Source organism: Heterocephalus glaber, unplaced genomic scaffold (genome assembly GCF_053883595.1).
Source record: "Heterocephalus glaber isolate CG9 unplaced genomic scaffold, H.glaber_assembly_v1.0 deba00001871, whole genome shotgun sequence".
In the NCBI taxonomy this organism is placed as follows: Eukaryota; Metazoa; Chordata; class Mammalia; order Rodentia; family Bathyergidae; genus Heterocephalus; species Heterocephalus glaber.
The window spans coordinates 236,457-256,947 of NW_028258509.1; the positions used below are offsets into that span (position 1 = coordinate 236,457).

Below are 20,491 nucleotides of genomic sequence, written 5' to 3' on the forward strand. Positions count from 1 at the left end.
AGCCCTGCTTGGTCACTCACCATGAGATGGCCTTGGATGGATCAGGAGCAGGGGCAGCTCAACACCAACATCACTGCAAGGATTCCCAAAGTGGATTTACTGATATCACTACAAGCCCAGTCACTGAACCATCCTCCCTTGGTTTTCCAGTTGTAGGATGCCTTCAGACTTCCTAGCTGCTGTTTTTAATTAATTTATTTTTGTGATACTCAGCGTCAAACGCAGGACTTTGTCCATTCTAGGCAAGTGTTCTTCCACCAAGCTATATCCCAACCCCCCCCCCACACTACTGTGGTACTGGAGATTGAACCCAGTACTTTATACATGCTAGGCAAGCACTCCACCATTGAGTTACATACCCCTCCCCCTTTGAGACAGAATCTTGATGAGTTTCCCTGGCAGGCCTCACATTTGTGATCCTCCTGCCCCAGCCTCCCTAGTAGATGAGATTACAGGTGTGTGCCACCACATGGGGCTTGACTAGTCACTCTTTCGGTTTCCTTATCCCCTCATCCTCCCCATTCTGTCCATCCTCTTACCCCATAGCCTCTCACCTGGCTATCAGATCTCCTAGGATGCTGTAGGTAGAATAACACCCAAAATTAGCAGCTGAAAAAATAGGCAAGAGGCAACCTAATTTTACTGGGAGATGAAGGATCATAAATAAGGTCAACTTAGTCACAGAATCAGTTTCTGGAAAGAAAGTGACTTGCTCACTGAGCTTACACATTTGGGAACTTAGTTTGAGAGAAGGGGAACAGCTTGATTGGGTAAGTCCGAGTGGTGGGAAAAAACCAATAGAAAACTCTTGGCTCCCTAGCCCTGCCCAGACAGACCTTGAACCCTCACTTACCCTCCAGACACCATCAGGTTGACTCTGACTTTGTAGGACACCGGGATCCCCAGCAGCTCCTTGTTCATTCCAGGTCAAAGACTAGAAATTATAATATCCATTTTTGTGTTTGGGAGAAGTAATTCATTTAGTTCTCTACTTCCTTCCTGTTCATTCTCATCACCACAGTCTATCACTTTATATCTGCTCTCAGAAGATCTCCCAAGATGTAATCTCTCCTACCTATTGGGACCACATTTCTCTTCCTAAAATTCAGTTTTACCATATTATTCTCTGTTGAAGATCTTACCTTATTGAATAAAACTATTCTGCTTGACTTTCAAGACCCAAACAATCTGTCCTCATCTACTCTTTCCAACCTTCTCTGCCCTAACTCCCCTATCACCTGGGATACAACATAGGCAGACCTGTCCTCCTTCTATGATCTGAAAATGTCCTGTAGATTTTCACCTTCTAGCCTGGGCCCATGCTACGTTCCCAGTCTGGAATGTTCATTTCTTCCTCTGCTGGTATCCAGATCTTGCACATTCTGAAGATCTAGCTCATTCTACCTCTCCTAGGAAGCCATTGCCAATTATGCTGGCTTCTTTTAACTTCTGTTGGACTCATAATCTGAGCTACATGTACTAACATTTAACTGTTAGATTGCACTTTTATTATTTGTTCTTCATCTAGCCCATACATTAACTAAAGGCAGAGATTATCTTTTTTTTTTTTTTCAGTACCGGGGATCAAACTCAGGACCTTGCACTTGAGAGGCAGTTAGCTGATGACACCGCTGAGCTAAATCCCCGGCCCAGGCAGAGACTATCTTAAACATTTTTTGTATCCCACACATTGCTATGCATAGGAATGGCCATTTAATAGGGATCAATAAAAACCTACTGATGGAAAAATAAGACACTGAAAGCTGTACGATTGTGGGAAAGTCTATTTATTGCTCTGGGCTGCTGATACCCTCCCTGTAAAATAATGCTATTTGGATGATTTCTAAATGTATTTCTAGCAATAACAGTCTATAGCTACTTGGTTGATAAGGCATAGGGTGAGGTCAATGAATTTATGCTTTTCAGATGCCAGATGGCTTTTGGTGGAGGACACATTTGACATTAGGGCCTCTGAAGACATAAGACCAAATTAAAGACATCACAATTCTATCAGTTCCTTCATATCATTGTCCCTTTTATCCTCCCTTTCCTACATTTCTCATTCCCTAGTCTTTCACACTATAGTCTCTGGAGAATAGCTGCTGTAGAGATCCGTGTTTAGAGCCAGATGACATATAAGAGAATCCTGTCTACCTCTGTTATTTGTACAACCTTGGACACTTTCCTTCTCTGAGCCCCAGGGTCCCTTAGTGTAAAATGGAATAAGAGCACCTGTCCAGCCTACTTTAATGGGATTCTAATGAGATAACATAGCACATATGTAAGGCCTCTGTGAACTGTGAATTATACATAAAGATTTTATCCTATACATTTTCCTTTCTTTCTGCCAATGGCCAAAGGCTACCATTGGTCCCATGGGCATCATTTAGCTTCCTGTTGGCTCTCAGGCCTGGAAGGGGTCTGAACATTGGCCAAGAGACATTTAAAAAGTAAGTAGGCTTCACTGAAAATGAAACTATATATAGTATATGGAACAAGTTAGAGGTAGGAAATGGAGATTGGAAGTTACAATTGATCTTACATTGTGCTAGAGGTCAGATTGGTATTTTCATGCTTGAATTTGCCATCCATTGCCAGGCCTTGTTTCTGGCAGTTGGCCAGGAGTGGGGTGACTGCAAAGCTCTGGGAGAAACTGGAGTTAGTAGCTACAGTCTCCCTTTGAAAGGATTACAAGAGAAGAAGTTAGGCTAGGTTTGCCAACCAAGTATACCTTCACTTTCAGAAGTATCTTACACAATCCCAAAATGCTACTGGATTATCTAAGAGAAGTGACATATCTAACTATAAAGAGTAGAGGGATTCGCGCTGATAGGAAATCCATATACCTCTACCCTCTCTTAGAATGCTGATGGTCCGTCCTCCTGAGGGCAAGTTAGTTCCCCTCCCTCTAGTTCTAGAATCCTTCCCTTTCTACATTTTAGCACCCACCTCGACCTTCTTCATTCCTGCCTCCTTCCTTTTCCCAAACCCCTTTTCTGCCTCTTAGCCCTCTTCCCACCATCCCAACCCTTAGCTTTGACCCCATCCCCAGCACCATCTCGTGTGAATTCCTGAATGAACACAGTCTTGGTGTACTTGTCTAGAGAACGATATCTGTGATCTGGTCAACTGAACAAGCCAGGAAAAGCACACGACTATAATTAGTGAGCCATCCATAAGACCCCTGCTCACTGTTCACAGATGCTATCTTATACATGGGCACCCCATATATGATTCAGTAATATGTGCTCAGTGGCAAAAATATATATATTTTAATAAGCTTGTGTTGGAGGGAAAACCAAGATTAATACAGACAGGCAAGTGGAGCAGTGTATTAGAAAGAAAGCTATCAGTAATTTGGGGGCCAGGTATAGGGCTATAAGTAAAGAACCTCACTTGAAATGTTGATTTTTTGACGACTTTGTTGGTGCAGTTGTGGTTTTTTTGTTTGGTTTGGTTTGGGTTTTTTTTACCGGGGATCAAACTTGGGTCCTTGCGCTTGGACAGCAAGCAGTGAAAGCACTGAGATAAATCCCTGCCCCATGGTGCAGTTGTTGATAGAAACACTGACAGAGATGGGTTCTCCATGGTAGTGAACCTGAAGCAGAAGGAGAAGCCAATCACAAGGTTGGAGGAAGAATGTTCAGATCGAGACCTAGAATTTCCTTAACATTTTTGCTGCCCTGGCTCCCATCATTACCTACTCAAGGAGGAAATTGGTGAAGAAAGAGTATCAGATGGTCTCCAGGTCAGAGGAAGAAAGTCTGATCACTAACCTCCCTGTCCATCCAGGCCTGGAGTTGTAGGGGCTGAGCTGACAGAAGGAAGTGGTGGATGGTCTGGACATAGGGGCCAGGGCCTGACTCCAAGGGTGCAAACTGCACTTTCTGGACAACCAGCTGCACAGAGTCTTGAAGAGGGACCAGGAAGTTAGCCAGAACATCACGTTTTGGAACCACAGACCTCCCCACGCTACTCCCATAGCCCAGTCTTTGCTTGAGTACAGTGACAGGAGAAAGGCTCCCTCGGAGAACTCCTGTAGATTCTCAATGTTAGTATGTAGACTGAGGCTTAGAAAATACAGTCCACTGGCCAAATCTGGCCTGCTGCCTATTTTTTTTCCTGCTGCCTATTTTTATATGCCCTGTGAGCTAGAAATGGTTATTACATTTGTAAATTATTGAAATAAATCAAAGAACAATATTCCACAACTCATGGATATTATGTAAAATTCAAATTTCAGGATCTATAAATACGATTTTATTGGAACATAGCCACATTTTATTTATTTATGTAGGATTGGTGGCAGCTTTGTTCTACAATGGCAGAGTTGAGTCTTGCAGCTGAAACTGTAACTCTCAAAACCTAAGTATTTCTCTTTTGGCCCTTTACATAAGTTTGCTGACCCCTGCCCTAGAGTGAAGAAGAGAAGTAGGAGAAGACTCAGAACTGAGTATCCAAATTAGTGGGTATGGTGCTACAGAGGTTAGAAGTAGTCCTGCTTTTGTCATAAGAACAGGATCTGGTTCCTGGCAGGAGCTTAAGAACAGGGCTTTGGGAGAGGACCAAGAATACTGCTTAGAGATTTTCTCCTCAGGGGAGGTTTTCAACACAGAAACTCTTCCCTTCAAAGTCAACTCCACAAGCCTGTAAAGAGGATGGGGCAAAGAGAACTCATTTGCAATGCTGTTTCTCCTTTCTCTGTGGGCCTATAAGAAAATGCCTAGCCCCATCCCTTAGCTGTATACTTCTCTAGTCTTGTCCATCTGTACCTCTGTTCTTCTTCCCTGGCACTACTTGTCTGCCCCTTTGCAAGAGATTGGATATGAAAAATGATCCCCAAAGGCCCATGTGTCAAAGGGTTGGTTGATAGCCTGTGGCACTATTTGGATATGACAGAACATTTAAGAGGTTGGTTCTGGTTGGAGGAACTTTGTACTCTTTAAGGGGATATTGATTGGGACTCCTCCAGCCCCTTTCTGCCTCTTTTTTTTGCTTCCTGGCCATCACAAGTTAAACAGGCCTCTGCTGACATATGCTTCCACAATGATGCAAAGCAGCTAGGCCACAAGACCATGTACTGAAACCTGTGAATCTGTGAGCCAAAACAAATCTTTCCTCCTTTTAAGTTGATTATGTCAGGTATTTTGTTACAGTGGTGGAAAGCTGACTAGCACACCCTCTTTCTCAGAACCCAGATCTCACCTTTCCCACATCTTTGGGACCTGGCTGCACTGTCACTGAACAGGGTGGGTTGGTAACCATTTAGGGGACCAAAATGAGATCAGTGAACAGAAGAAATAGGGACTCCTCTCTTCTGTTCTTCTTTAGCTTTCTCTCTTAATCTTCCCTTGAAACCTTGCTCAGGACTTGGGATCAGCACCTGCAGGGTAAAGGGGTAGGCATTGTCTCCCAGCTTGTGTAGCAGTTGCTCCTGTAAGACTGTGAGGGGAACCTGGGTGCTTTTGAGCTCAGCTGGAGCCACTTGCTGAGTCTGTACATACAGATCTCTGTGGAATGTCAGACCAATAACTTCCAAGCCATCATGGCCATAGCGAAAAGCCCTTGTCAACGTGACGAACACTGCAGGCAAAGGAGGAAGAGAGTGACCTGTCAGGCCTAAGTGGAAAAGGAGACCTTAACTGGGTCACAGGAAGACAAAGAGAGGCAATGTAATACAATCAAGACAGTCTGATCATTAAGAAAAAGAGTAATACATTTGTCTAACAGTAAAAGTTTAAATCTCTTTTATGTTAAAAGTTTTAAAAGAAAGAGAAAAGGAAAACCAGAGAGAAAATATTTAGTACTCATATATCAAACAAAAATTTAGCATCTGAAATAAATAAGAACTTCCATTCATCTATAATATACTAATAATTATAATATAAATATTTAAATAAATTATAAGTAAATACTAACACTAATTACTACTACTAATATAAAAGTGTTCAAAGAATGTGAATAAGCTCTTTGCAAATGGACAAAATGGAATAGCCAGTAACATATGAAAACATGTAGTCTCATTAGTAATCAGATAAATTCAAATTAAAACCACATGGGATTACATTTCACATCCATCAAATTGTCAAAAGTTATAAAATCTGACAATGCTAAGTGTTCATGAATATGTGGAGCAATTGTAGTTCTTATGCACCACTGGTGAAAATATATAATGACTCAACCACTGGAGAACTGGCACTATCCAGTAAAATTGAATTTGCTCATATCTTAAGAATTCTACTACATTACAGTAGCTCTTGCTCACATTTACAAGGAAATACATATTAGAATGCCCATAGCTTCAATGTTTGCTAGAAGGTAAAATGGGAAATAATCTAAATATTTATCAACAGAATGGGTAATAAATTTATAGAATATTCATATAATTGAATATGAAACAGAGGTTAAAATAAATGAACTAGAGCTTCATGTAATGCTATGGTTTAAATGTGTCCCCTCCAAATTTAAGTATTGAAACTTAATAACTATTGTGATGGTATCAACATAGTCTCAGTTTAAGAAGTGATTAGGTCATGAGGATTTTTTCCCTTGTGAATGGGATTAAGGTCCTTATGAAAGAAGCTTCATGCAACATTTGGCCTTCTTGCCCTTCCACCTTCTGCCATGTTAGAATGGGAAAAAATGTTCCTATCCTCTGGAAGAGGCAGCAAGAAAGCACCATCTTGGAAGTATAGGGAAACTGTCACCAGGCAATTGAACCTGCTGACTGTCTTGAACTTGGACTTCCTGGCCTTCCAAAACTGTGAGAAATAAATTTGTTTTTCAGAAATTACCCAGGCTTAAGTATTTTGTTATAGCACAAATGGAGTAAGATGTGTATTGACATGGTTAAAGTTTTTTACTATCGAGTTAAAAAAAGCTAGCACCAGAATTACATGCACTATATGTTACTATTTATATAAAGTTAAAAACCGTGTATGTAGAGCAATATCAAAGTTGATCACAGATACATAAGTATAGAATAGAAGTACAGAAACATGGGAATAATACACACCAAATTGAAATTAGTGGTTACCTGGGGTGGGAGGTAAGAAGGATGAAGGAAGGAGAAAGGGAGATTGGTCTAGGGAAGGACACACAGGAGGCTGGCTTCAGTTTGATTCTGTAATTCTTATAAAAGCAAAGGGATGGGTACAGACATTCATTATATAGTTCTCTATGCCCTTTTTCATAATTTAAAAAGAATCAATAAGATTTAAGGTCAGAAGACAAGCATCATGTTGCATGCCTGTAATCCCAGCAGTCTTGGAGGCTGAGGCAGGAGAATCACAAGTTCTAGCCCAGGCTTGGCAACTTAGCAACTTAGTGAGACCCTGCCTCAAAATAAAACATAAAAAGGGCTAGGAGAGCCAGATGTGGTGGTGCCTATCTGTAATCCCAGCACTTGGGAGGCTGAGGCAGGAGGATTGCTGTGAATTCAAGGCCAGCCTGGGCTACATAGTGAGATCCTGTCTCACATCCCCTGAAAAAGGGTGGAGATGTAGCTCAGTGCAAAAACTCTATGTTAAATCCCCATTACTGCAAACTAACTAACTAACTAAATAAACAAATTAAAAGATTTAGGGTCAAAATACTTGGGCTTGGATAAGACTTTTACAAATCCTTTGAGTTCTCTGAGTTATTTTGCTTGTCAATAACAAGACTGTACTAGAAGCTCTACATACGTTATTTAGATTTCACAACAATCCTCTATTATTATCAGCACTTTGCAAGTATGTTAAATGAACTCAGAAGTAGTTAAGGATTACAATGCATGCATGTCTGACTCCAGAGATTAGACTCATAGGTTCCCAACTTCATTTCAATTAGAATGCTTGTGAGCAGTTGATGTACAGTTATAAGGAAACTGTATAATGATTGTAGATATGGATGATGATGACGATGACACTGACAGGAATCTTGGCAGAAATTGAACAGTTATGAACTCATACTTTGCAGCTGACACTTAAGATAGAAAACCCTCTGAAATGCATTAATGGAATGTGGGATGGATTAGAGGAATACCCGTCCAAGGCCACAGTGACAGAGTGAAGCAAGGAAAGATGTAGAACAGAGGTGGGTATCTTTATTTTATCAGGGGCCCTGGCTCAGAAAAAAGAAAATTATCAACAGGTTCACCTGAGTAGAAAGCAAGTTACTGTAGTGTTTTGAAGAGATCAATATACTGAATATCAGATTATCTGCTTTTAAAATTAAGAACAAGGAAAATGAATCTATATTAAAAATATAACAGACTGAAAGTAATGACACCAATGTTTTTATAAGGATTAGGATAATAGGCAGCCTGTTATACTACAGGAGGGAGAGTTGATACAAACCTTTTGGACAGCCATTTGGCAATAAATAGAGAAAAGTTAAAAAATTTATGATGTCCTTTGGGTATTAGTTCAGCTTCTAAGCATTTAGGCTAAAGGAATTATTAGATAATACACACACACACACACACACACACACACAAACACACATACACACACCTAAGTATGTTCCTTGTGGGGTTGTTCATAACAGCAAAAAAATTGAAGACAAAATGAATGTCCAACAATTGAAAATTGTAAATACAATTACGGTAAACTGTAAACACATTATGGTACAACCATAGAGTATAGTACTGAGCAATGACAAAAGTTGTACTATGTATCTTTTTTCCTTTTTTTTTTTAGTACTAGGGATTGAACCCCAGATATGCATACTGAACTACATCCCCAGCCCCTTTAAAAAATTTTTCATTTTGAGACAGTATCTCACTAAATCGCTAAGTTGCCCAGGCTGGGCTTGAATTTGTGATCCTTCTGTCTCAGCCTCCCAGAATGCTGGGATTACAGGCGTGTGCACCATACCCTGCAGTTTTTTATATGCTGACATAGGTTTAAAAGGTTACAAAATATTAGTTATAGTATAACATTTTAAATAAAAATATAGACATATTTGAACAAAAAATGTGATAAATAAGAATTATAATATAATTAGTGATTGTTCATGACTGAGGATGATAGGATTGCAGTCTCTCTTTTACCTGTGTTTTCCAATTTTAGTATATGTGCTGCTGAAGCAAGCACTATTTGTAGTTTCTAAATTTTCTACAATGAAGACAAACCATTTTCAGAATTCACCTTGGTTCTCAAATATGGCCAATGAAAGTGGAAGAAAGGAGAGAGAAAGAAAAGAAAAAGCAAAGGGATAAAGGAAAGGAAAAGACAGAAGATGGAGAAAGGAGATGGACAAGAGGTGGCTGTGGGGCTGGAGGTGTAGCTCAGTCACAGTGCATGGTTAGCATGCAGAAGGTCCTACATTCCATCACGAGCACCAACAAAAATAGGTGGCTGGAAGAAGGAAGCTGCAGGGAGGAAATGAAACAGATGTGGAACAAGACAGAAAAGCTCAGAAGGGATGAGGCAGAAGAGGATCTTGTGGGCCAGTGGTGAGGATGTTAACCAGATGAATTGCTCTGGGCTCACTTTGTCTGCTTGTGTAGGAAGAGCTGTAAAATAAGTCCTCAGCTGCCACCCAAGCTCTCATGTGCTCTTTAGCAGCTTTGAAATAATCCTTTTTTGGTGTTAGGAGACAGCTTGTTTTTTTACTAATTATTTTTGTGGTACTGGGGATTGAAACAGGGCCTTCACACTGAGCTACTTCACCAATTAAAATTTTTTTCTTTTTAAAATTTTGAGACAGAGTCTCAATAAGTCACTAAAATGCCCAGGCTGGGCTCACACTTGCAGACCTGCTGCCTCAGCTTCCTAGAGTGCTGGGATTACAGGCCTGTGCCACCATCCCCAGATAGCTGGTTTTTCTTTTCTTTCTTTCTTTTTTTTTCTGTTCAAGACAGGGTCTCACTATGCAGCTCAGGCTGGCCTTGAACTCACTATGTAGTCCAGGCTGTCCTTGAACTCCCAGCAGTCCTCCTGCCTCAGCCTCTGAGTGTTGGGATTACAGGTGTGCACCACCACGCTCAGCTTTTATTTTGTTTTAAAAGCCAACATCTATTCTAGTGTTATTCACTTATATTTGTCTTAATATAAAACTAATATATATTAATTTTATGAACATCAGAGAATAGAACCAAAAAGAGAAATCAAAGCTCCACCATAATATATCACATTCCAGAGGTAATTGCTGTTAATATCTGTTGTGTATATGCCCTGAGTTGTTTTGTTTCTGTAACTAAACACAAGGCCACCTTAGGTATTTATTGTGTCTTTCTCATTGCCTTTTAATTGAGCATTTTTTTCAGGCTAGGCTCAAACTTTCCATTCTCCTGCTTCATTTTGCCCACATGGTCAGATCACAGGCATGCCCCACCACACCTAGTTAACTAAAAATGTCTTTAAAAATTTTGGTTATTTAAAACTAAATATTTATTTCTGTGAGTTATTCCAAAGATTTTGTAGAAATGTGAAAAACTGACTGAGGTTTTAGAAATATGAAAAACTGATTTAGGCTTTAGAAATATAAAGTACTTGGGAACCTTAAGGAAATTGGTTAATTCATGACTATATGTACCTTAAATGTCCTCTGATATTTAAAACCTGCTGGATTGCTTATCTACTCTGCTTTATCTTAGAGATCAAGGATACTTTATTCCTCAATATCTAAAGTCTACATCTAAATTAGTATTCATCAGCTTGTTCTGAACCTTTTTCAAATCAAACCCAATTTTCAGTCGAGTTGGCTCCCAGTGAGGATAATCCATAGTGAGAATTAAAAGAAAAAAAGGCAATGAAAAATTTTTTCAATGTAAGCTTGATGTATATTATTGCTACCAGAGTAATATTTCTTACTGTTGCTTCCTGTGGTTGTTATTTCATTTCTTTTTTTTGAATTAGGAATTGAACTTAGGACATTTCGCTTGCCAGGCAGGCACTGTACTGCTGAGCTAAGTCCCTGGCCTCTGTTTGTATGTTTTTAAAGGAAAGGTTTGGCAGTTTCCCTACACAGAAAGAGAAATGGAAAAACATAGACGAGAGGTTGCAAAATGGCAGCCTGAAGGTCACATTCAGCATACAGAAAAGAGAAGTATTTTGATATAGCCAGGCCTTTTAAAATCTTTTAATGAGTTGCCAACATTTGAAAATCAGGAAATTTGCATAAAAATATGGGTCTCTAATACACTAAATCATTCCATAGACAGTCTAAACTCATAGATCAATAGCCAAGCAGGATGCCACTAACAATAATGGAAACAATCAGAAATTTTAGAAAGAATATATTTTATCATGTTGCTGCTGATTTGAATGACCAATAGTACATCCATGACTGTCCCATCGAGTGGCTTGTACTACTGGCAGTACGAACAGATCTAATCACTTTTATTGTTCTTTTTACTAACAAAATTAATAAAAAGCCACCTGATGGGACAGTCATGCATGTACCACTGGTGGTTCAAGCTACCCAACAGTGAGATATGTGAATTATGACCCTGTTGTGAACATATTAATTTCAGTACACATGTAAGTTTTGTATAATTTTACAAAATAACAATTTTATTTAAGCTTTAGAAATATATTTGTTCTCAACATTATTTGGAGAAGGAGCACCATGATCTTTTCGGACTTTGGGTACCTAAAGGTCTTATTCTGAGCTTCCTTTCCAGTTCTTTTTAATTTTTCAGTACTGGGGATGAAATCCAGGGCCAGGTGCATGTTAGACAAATGCTCTATTGCTGAGATACATCCTCAGTCCTCTGGTTCTTATGAACAACCAAAAAATGGGTTACAATGAGCTGGAATTCTCAGTTTTCAGCCCCCATCTGACAAGTTATTCACAGTTCCTGTCACTTTCCGGTTTTCATCTACACTTCTATCTTAGTCCACTGTTTTAGGTTGCCTGTCTGGCATGTGACATTTCTGTTTGGAACCCCTGAAATATACAAGACTAATGGTCTTCCACTTCCTCTTTCAACGTTTTAAGTAATCAAGTTCAACCAGGATTACACCATCTGTAGAAAGAGGGAGAGATGGCACCCTGGTCAGAAAAATTCTCACACTATGAAACAAAAGTTGATCCCTGAAGTGGTTTTTCCCATTCTTCCATTCAATCAGCCTCCTTTTTCTGCATGGTTCCTCTGGGCATTCTTTTACTCCCTGGCTCTCATTCCCTTCTCCCCAGGGTCTTGGACTCACTGACCAATGGGTTCCACAGTGTCCATGTGGTCCACAAAGTCCCGTTTCCCCAGGTAGATGGAAAGCTGTTATAGAACAATCTCCAATGTCAGTCTCACAGTCATTTTTTGTAATGAATCCCCTGAAGCTTCCAATCCAAACCCCTGAAATCTTGAAGGATGTACCCACATAACCCCTTCACCCTCTCATTTGCCCAGCTGGGCCAGGTTTTTTTACCTTCCCATTGGAGCTGGTCTTCTTAAATACCCTTTGGGGAGAAACCCAGAAAGAGAGAGGGGAAATTGGAAGAGGAGGAAAAAGGAGAGGAAGTGAAAGAAAAGAAAGGAATGTGAGGAGAAAAGGAAATAGTCCCAGGATTAGAAGAAGAAGCTACAAGAGAATGAGATGAAGAAAAAGTAGAGGCAGTTGGGGTTGAGTTTAAGGCCACAAGTTGGGAAGAGGTTTCTCTCCACCCCAAAGGTAAACGTTAGAATTTGGGTAGAAAGCAGTTCACAGTTTCAGAGAATTAGAAAGAGCTCTTACTTACTTGGAGATGTTGGCCATGGAGTTGATGATGAGCCTTTTTGGAGATGAATGACAGAAAGAAGAAAGCTCTGTCATTTGTTCCCTATTCTCTTTATCTGCCTGCAGTATACCATCCAAACTCACCTAGTGTGATGAACTTTCCCCTCCTTAGACAGATACCTCACCACCATCAAGAGTTTCCCATTCTCTCTCTTGGCAAAGGTACTTCTTCAGCCATACTCTTACCTATCCTGGACAAGGGGAAACCCTCTTATTTTGTACAAATCATGACAAACCGTATTCTCTATTCTCCAAAAACATTTGGACTTTGTGGAATGACTGGAGCACTCTTCAGAGACTGCAGAGAGAATGAACTTGTCTGGAAATAGTGTGGACAGAGGCTTCTATCCAGAAAATTGTGAGGAAAATGTGTTTCTTGGATTTGATGAGGCTGGACCTCACCTGGCGTACAGTAGGTGCCAAGACATGTTTGTTAGATACATGAATTAAGATGAACAAATGAATTAATTTTGTCTCCTTATGTTCCTCCAATAGATTGTAACCCTGAGTTCACTTCATGAATACCTTGACCTTCAGCTAAGAAGGAAAAGGAAAAAAAAGAGAAGAGAAAGTGTAGGAGAGAAGGGACTGTTGCTTTCATTTTCATGGTGTTGGTTGCAGAAACCTCTATGGAAGTTGAAAGCCTCTCTTGAACTTATCCATCTCTCACTAACTTTTTCAGATCTGCATCTTTATCTTAACATGTCCCCATATGCTAGGGAACCTTGGAAAGAGGAAGGTGTCTTTCTAGTGCTTTCCCATGGGGCATATGAGGCCTGGTCTGAAGGGTGATCTCAGGAGAGTTTCCAGGTTTCTCTGCCTGGATGCCTGCTGCTTGTGTCAGGAAAGATGCCCCTCAACTTCCCCCAGCATATTAAGGGGGATACTAAGGGTAAGGAGTATATGGCTCAATATGGGATAGAGATAGGGGGCTTTGGAATATTACCTGGAAGAGAGATGAAGTTCATATTAGCCTCCAGCTCAGCTTGCTATGCTTGCCTCCCCAGCCTCTTACATTCACAGCTCTTGGAGTGTTTAGATGGGTGAGAGTCAGAGAATAGAGTTTGGAGGAGGAAGAATGAAATGCTCCTATAAACACCCCAGGTACCAAGAATTTGGAAAGCAGATTAGTGGCTACAAGATTAGTGGCTAGAAGATTAACAAGTTGTTGTTGCTAGAACAGAGTGGGGGTAAGGAATTCTGATGATATTAAAGGTGGGAGAGTTTAAGAGGGGGAACTACCCAGTTTTGGCCTTGTGAAGCCTTAAACTAGAGGGCTGGGATCAACATGGACTTGAATACCTTAAAGTTGAAGCATAGTGGGGAATAGAAATAGAAGGGATGAAAGTATAGGCCTTTGTTTCTGAAAGGAGAACTTGAATCACACTCCAGTCTTTGCATATATTGATCAGCTGTTCCAGTCCACATAAAAACCAAAGGTAGAGGATAGAATGTCCCTTCTCCAGCCCTCAATCACTCCTCACATTTGGGACTTTGTATTATTGAAACTGATAAAAATCAGAAGCACTGATTATTCCAGGTAATGTGTATGGCAGGAGTCAATCTCCTGCAGGTGGTGGGGGCAGGAGCCTGGAGCTGAGTGTAATAAGCTGCATGTACATGTATATGTGAGACTTGAACTTCATTTTTTGCTGGAGAAGGTACCAGGATTCCTGGCCTAGGAAAGGATCTCCTGACAGGACTTTGCAAGTGGAGGGAACAGGCAATTGACTTCTATATCACCTGCACCTAGAGTAACTCCCCCTTCCCCCTGCCCCACCTCTCCAATCTCTAAAACTAAGTCCATGCTCTACGAAGCTTCCCTTGCCTTGTGTGACTGTTCATTGGAATTAGAGATATTTCTGTCCCTGCAGCTGTCAGGACTAACATGATGACAAGGACAAAGACAAGGACAACAACAAGGACAGTCCTTGACTGTCCTTCCCATAGGACTCAGGCCTACCCTTTGTGAGCCTGGAGAACTTAGAGACTGAACCTCCAAGTTCTAAAGGATCCAGGACCTTGGCCCCTTTTGCTTCCCCTTAGAACTATCTGTTCTGTAGTTCTTATCTACAGTCACAGCTCTTGATCCCTGCCATGCAGTGTCTTCTGTGGCTCAGAGGGCTGAGCAGAGCCTTCTCTAACTCCGGCTTCTCCCTGAGGGCTGTACATAGCAGCCCTGTAATCTCTTTGCACAGTTAACTGGGTAAGTCCTTACATTCCTGGCCAATATGCACTCTGTGGCCTTGTCATTTAGTTGCTATAATTCTCTTTCTCAGGAATTCCCAAGTAGAGCTAGAAGCCCAGATCCTTCAGGGACCAGAATAGGACAGAAATTAATGTTAGGCATTTGGGAAAGATTCAAATACTTGCCAAGGCCAGTGGCAGTGAGGACATGAAAGGTCAGAATGAATCTACTTTTGTACTAATCTTCACCAGACCCACAGTCACAGCACCTGCCTCCCATCCAAGTACTTATCCCTCTTGCAAGTCAGCCCCATGGTTCCCCTCAGTAGGAAAAGAGTAGACCTGTTAGGTCTTTAGCTCATTATTTTGATGGAATTTAAATCATTATGCCTTTTCCAAGAGTATGTGCATTTCTTTTTATTTTTTATTTTTATTTTTTGGTACTGGGGATAGAACTCAGGACCTTGCACTTTTGAGGCAGGTGCTGGTACCACTGAGCTAAATCCTCAGCCTGCATTTCTCTTTAAATTAGTGCATACAGTAAGCCCCTACTTATGAATAAGTTCCATTCTGGGAGAATTGTTCATAAGTTGAATTTGTTCACGAACCAACAAGGTAAGTCTTATACAGTCCACCTGTGAAGTTTGCAAGTCAAATGTTCATAAGTTGAGGATTTACTGTATCAGTAATACAGAATGGGATTCATTTTGGTATATTGGTACATGCATATAACATATTTTGTTATTTTCCTCCCCATTACCCCCTCTCCTTTCCTCCTCCATCTCCTTTCCATCTCCAAAAGTCTGTCTACTTTATAGTTTCCTGTCTAGTGTGTTCATTTCTTGACTGAGGTACAATTTACATACAGCAAAATGCACAAATTTTAAGAGCATCTCAATGAATTTTTACCTACCGTGGTAAGCTGAATAATAACCCCTAAAGATATCAGGTCCTAATCCCTGCAATCTACAAATGTTATCTCACATGATAGAGAATGATTTGTAGATGTGATTAAATTAAGAATCTTAAAATGGTGAGATTATGATGTGTTAACCAGGTGGGCCCTAAATACATATAATCACCAGTTTCATTATGACAGAGGCAGAGGGAGATTTCACTATGGAGATAGAGGGCAATGTGAGGCCCGAAGCAAGATGTTGTGCTGCTAGGCTTGAAGGTAGTGGAAGGGGCTACTGCCAAGAAATGCAGCTCAAGAAGCAGAAGAGGCAAGGAAATGGGTTCTCTCCCATAGTCTCTTATGGTCACAAGGTGACTGTTGCAGTTTAGGTACAGGTCTGCTGACACCTGGATTTTGGCCCATTGATATTTTCATACTTCTGATCTCAAGAACTATGAAAGAAAAGTATGTACTGTTTTAAACCAATAAATTGGTGGCAATTTGTTACAGCATCCATAGGAAACTAATATACTTATGTATACACATATTTAGCCACCACCAAGATCAAGATACATAACATTTTCATTACCCCAAATTCCCCTGTGCCCCTTTGACCAGGAATACTTGCATTTTACAAGACTGCAAGGAGAAGAAGGCAAAGGAATGCTTTGTTGATTGTGGAGTTTATGATCTCTAGCATAGATTGATGGGAGAGCTATTTCCAGGTCCTTACTCACCCTTGCTCTGCACACTCCAATGATACTCTCAATCAAGCCTTCCAGTTAGGAAATGATCTCTGTGCTAGGAAGGTGTGAGCTATTTAGTAAGGGTTATAGCCGATAGAGTTGTTTACCAACCCAATAGCCATCTCCCCCATCCTCTTTGTGAGCAGAATCCCCATTTGTAAAGTGTATTTCACCTGCCTCCTATGCTCCTCTAAGTCAATCATGGTCATTTCACCCCCCCTTGATCAGTGACTGGTTTAGTTACATGCATGATGGCTGAGATGTGAAGGGAGGTATGCTGGGAAGATTCTGAAAGAGGGTTCCCGACTAATAAACACAGGAAGAGAGGCCTTCCTCCCTTCCCATTGCATATTGCCAAGTTTGAAGGCAATTCTTGAACTACAGTGGCCACCTTGTGACCATGAGAGCTGCAAACAACATGCTGAGGGTTGCAGATGAGAAAGATAGAAGATATCGGGAATTTTTATGACATTGTTGCACTACTGAATAAATTAACTCCAAAGTCACCCACTCTGGACTTATACACAAGATAGTGCCTTTCCTTTTTTAAAAAAAGTCAAATGAGTTGGAATTGTTACTATTACAACTGAAAGCAAACCAACAGATTAAAGTAGGATGTGGACAAGGGCATTATTAGGTCACTGGTGGAGGGTGCAAAGGAGATAGATGGATCCAGTGACAGAAACAAAGATTTGTCACACTATCCTAGGTGCTGAACAAAGTGGTCCAGCCTTTGCTCTAAGGTTAACAGATTTGCTGGAGATAAAGAACAGATGTTTAGAAAGACTCAAAGGGTACACTACAGAGAAAACACATGATATAATTGTGTGACCTGGATACAATTGTGTGGAACTAGTCACTTTACTATAGTTTTATTAGTAAGTTCCAAATTATTCCTTTTTTTCATCAAGGTTGAGTAACTGTCGTCTTCTACTTATCCTTAGCAGGTGACTTCATTTTTTCACTTCATAAAGAAAACCCAAGCAATCAAGGTGAACCTCTCACACCCTCCAAATGCACCTATATTTTAATTTCTACTAACAATGATGAGGATGATAATTACCAGACACCAAGATGGGTTCTTATGTACATTGCCTCATTTTTCCCCAAACAAAAACCTAGGTGACATTGTCCCCATTCCATATATGAGGAAATGGAGTTTCAGGAAGACTTGTTCACAGTCACACAGCTGGTAGGTGATGGAGCCAGAGTTCAAGTCTGGGACTGTCTGACTCCAAAGTCTGTATTATATCACTTATCTCCCTCCCTCCCTTGCTCCCGTCTTTTTTTCTCTTTCCTTCTCTCCTTACTTAAAGAAAGAGATGTCTTTCTCCTCCTTTCTTTCTTTAGTTCCCAAGGAAACAAAAATATTTCAGGGAAACTTATCAAGATACTTATGAATATTAGATGTGAGGGGCCAGGAAGGAGAGGACTGGAAAAAATTGGAGGAGCAATAGAATTGAAGGGCATAAACGATAATGGTATCCATACACCTTATTTGTCTCTGTCAGGGGAAAGAAGATAAACTTTGTACCTACAAAATTCCAGTTGTAAATAGAATGGATGTCAAACAGCCAAGCGGGTGTATGTTATACCAAACAACATATACAGGGCTTAAATTATACACGCAGAAACCATTCAACCCAACAAACTATAACGGTCATTCATTCTTTCAACAAACTGTTATGAAATACTTACTATGTGCAAGGTGCTCCTTTTAGTTATTTTTGCAGTGCTGGGGTGTAACCCAGGGTCATGCACATCCCAAGCAAGTGATCTCCCATGGAGCTATATCCTCAGCACCAGAACCTACTTTTTTGTGTTTAGTTTGATTTGGGGTTTTGGGTTTTTGAGATGAGGCCTTGCTATGTAGTTCATGCTGGCCTTGAACTTGCTATGTAGGCCAGGCTGGTCTTGCAGTGAGCCTCCTGCCTCAGCTTCCTGAATGCTGAGATTACACGGATGGGCCACCACACCTACCTAATACCTACTTTCTTAACTCTGAATGAGAAGGCATTTTTTTGGACAACAGCACAAATAATTTGAAGGAAAAACCCTCTAGAACATATGTTATCATAACTTCACCTAGAAAGCTTTTGTTTGTGTTGTTTTGTTTTTTGGTACTGGGGATCGAACTCTGGACCTTGCGCTTACAAGGCAGGCAGCAGAAACACTGAGCTAAATCCCTGGCTCACCTGGAAGGCTTTTGATTAGAGAGAAATCTGTATGCTGGAGTCATTTGGTCATTAGAATTATTGATAATGTCTAAGTGGACTTGAAGTCATGGGAATGGATGTTTTGAGAGGCCGGAGAGAAGTGGTGGAGAAGGTTGTGAGAGGGAGAGGGGAGGGAAAGAGAAGCTCCTTGGGGGAAGGGCCACATTTCAGGGAAGAAGGACAAAAGAGTCAGAAGGAACTCCAGAAGAACAGGAGATGAAGAGTAATTCAAAGTCACAGAAACCAAAGCAAAGAAGAATTTCAGAGAGTGTGACTGGCCTTGCAGCCCTTCTTTCCTTTTGGCCCTGTTGAGAATAGTGGAAGCTAGGACTTCCGGTTGGGGAATGTTGGAAGACGTCTTTTCCTGAAGCAGCCACTGGGTGGCAGTGGTGGCAACAGCAGCTGCAGCTGTGTCTAGGGACAAAGATCTATCAAAACTGTCAGGTGAGCTGTTAACAGAGCTAAGCCAGTTTGAAGTAGTAGGAGAAAGAGGCTGCCTCAGGCTGGGCTTCTCTAGTGTGGCACTTCAACTTGGGTGTGCACCAAGCTTGAAATCACACTCCACCTCCTCTGAAGAGGCCAGGTTTATCCTTGAAAACAAAGTAATATTAAAAAATATCTTATAGGCCGGGCCTGGTAATACATGCCTGTAATCCCAGCAATTTGGGAGGTTGAGCAGGAGGACACAAATTGGAGGCCAGCCTGGTCAACTGAGCAAAACTTGTTTTTTTTTTCACTATAGGATGCTGACTTTAATTTCTTTGGAATATACTATTTATACTAAATAATGGTATGGCTGGGTCATTTGTAGTTCTGTTTTTAGTGGGTTTTTTCGTAGTATTGTACATGTTTGCCATACATAATGACCACATTTGTCATAGACAGTTTGTATCTGTATATAATATATCTTAATTCTTCCTTCTCCCCCATTCCCCTCCCCTCTCTTCAAGCCTTCTTCCCCTCCCTATTTACAGGAACCTTGGTTCCATTTTTTCCTTCCATTCTCTTTTTTAAAATCCCTTTTTCCCTTCCTTCCTTTCCCCTTCCCCCTCCCTTGTTCCCCTTCACATTTAAACATGTTCTTCCTACTTCCCAGTATCTATCCTCCATTTTGCTCTTTATTGAACCTTCAGGTTTCTCACACAAGAGAAACAATATGATATTTAAACCTGTGTGTCTGATTTATTTCACTTAAAATTATGGTCTCGAGGTGCATTCATTTACCTAAAAATGTCTCAAGTTTATCCTTCTTTTTTTTTTGAGGCAGGGCCTTCCTTTGTAGTTCAAACTGGCCCTGAACTCACTATGTAGACCAGGCTGGCCTTGAACTCTCGAGATCCTCCTGCCTCAGCCCCCCAAGTACTGGAATTACAGGCATGCACCACGAGGCCTGGCTCAAGCTTATCCTTCTTTATGGCAGAGTAGTACTTCACTGTATATAAAAACCACATTTTCTTAATCCATTCATCTTTTGATGGACATATGGGCTGTTCCCAGTACTTACCCATTATAAATACTGCTCCATATATCACTGTGGTATGGTGCATTTTAACTCTTTCAGGAAGATACCTAAAAGGGAAAAGCTGGGTCAGATGGAATCTCTAGTTTTAGTTTTTGGAGGAATCTCCATAGTGACCTGCACAGTGGTTGTGCCAGTTTACACTCCACCAACAGTGGAAAAAGGTTCCTTTTTCCCCACACCCCCGCCAGCATTTATTATTGGTTCATTTCTTGACATTC

At 40.8% G+C, this 20,491-nt stretch overlaps 1 pseudogene; it reads right to left on the reverse strand.

Annotated features, from left to right (window-relative positions):
* Positions 1-12: 12 nt before the first annotated feature.
* LOC147820471 (arrestin-C-like) lies at positions 13-12,683 on the reverse strand (annotated as a pseudogene).
* Between the last annotated feature and the right edge of the window lie 7,808 nt (positions 12,684-20,491).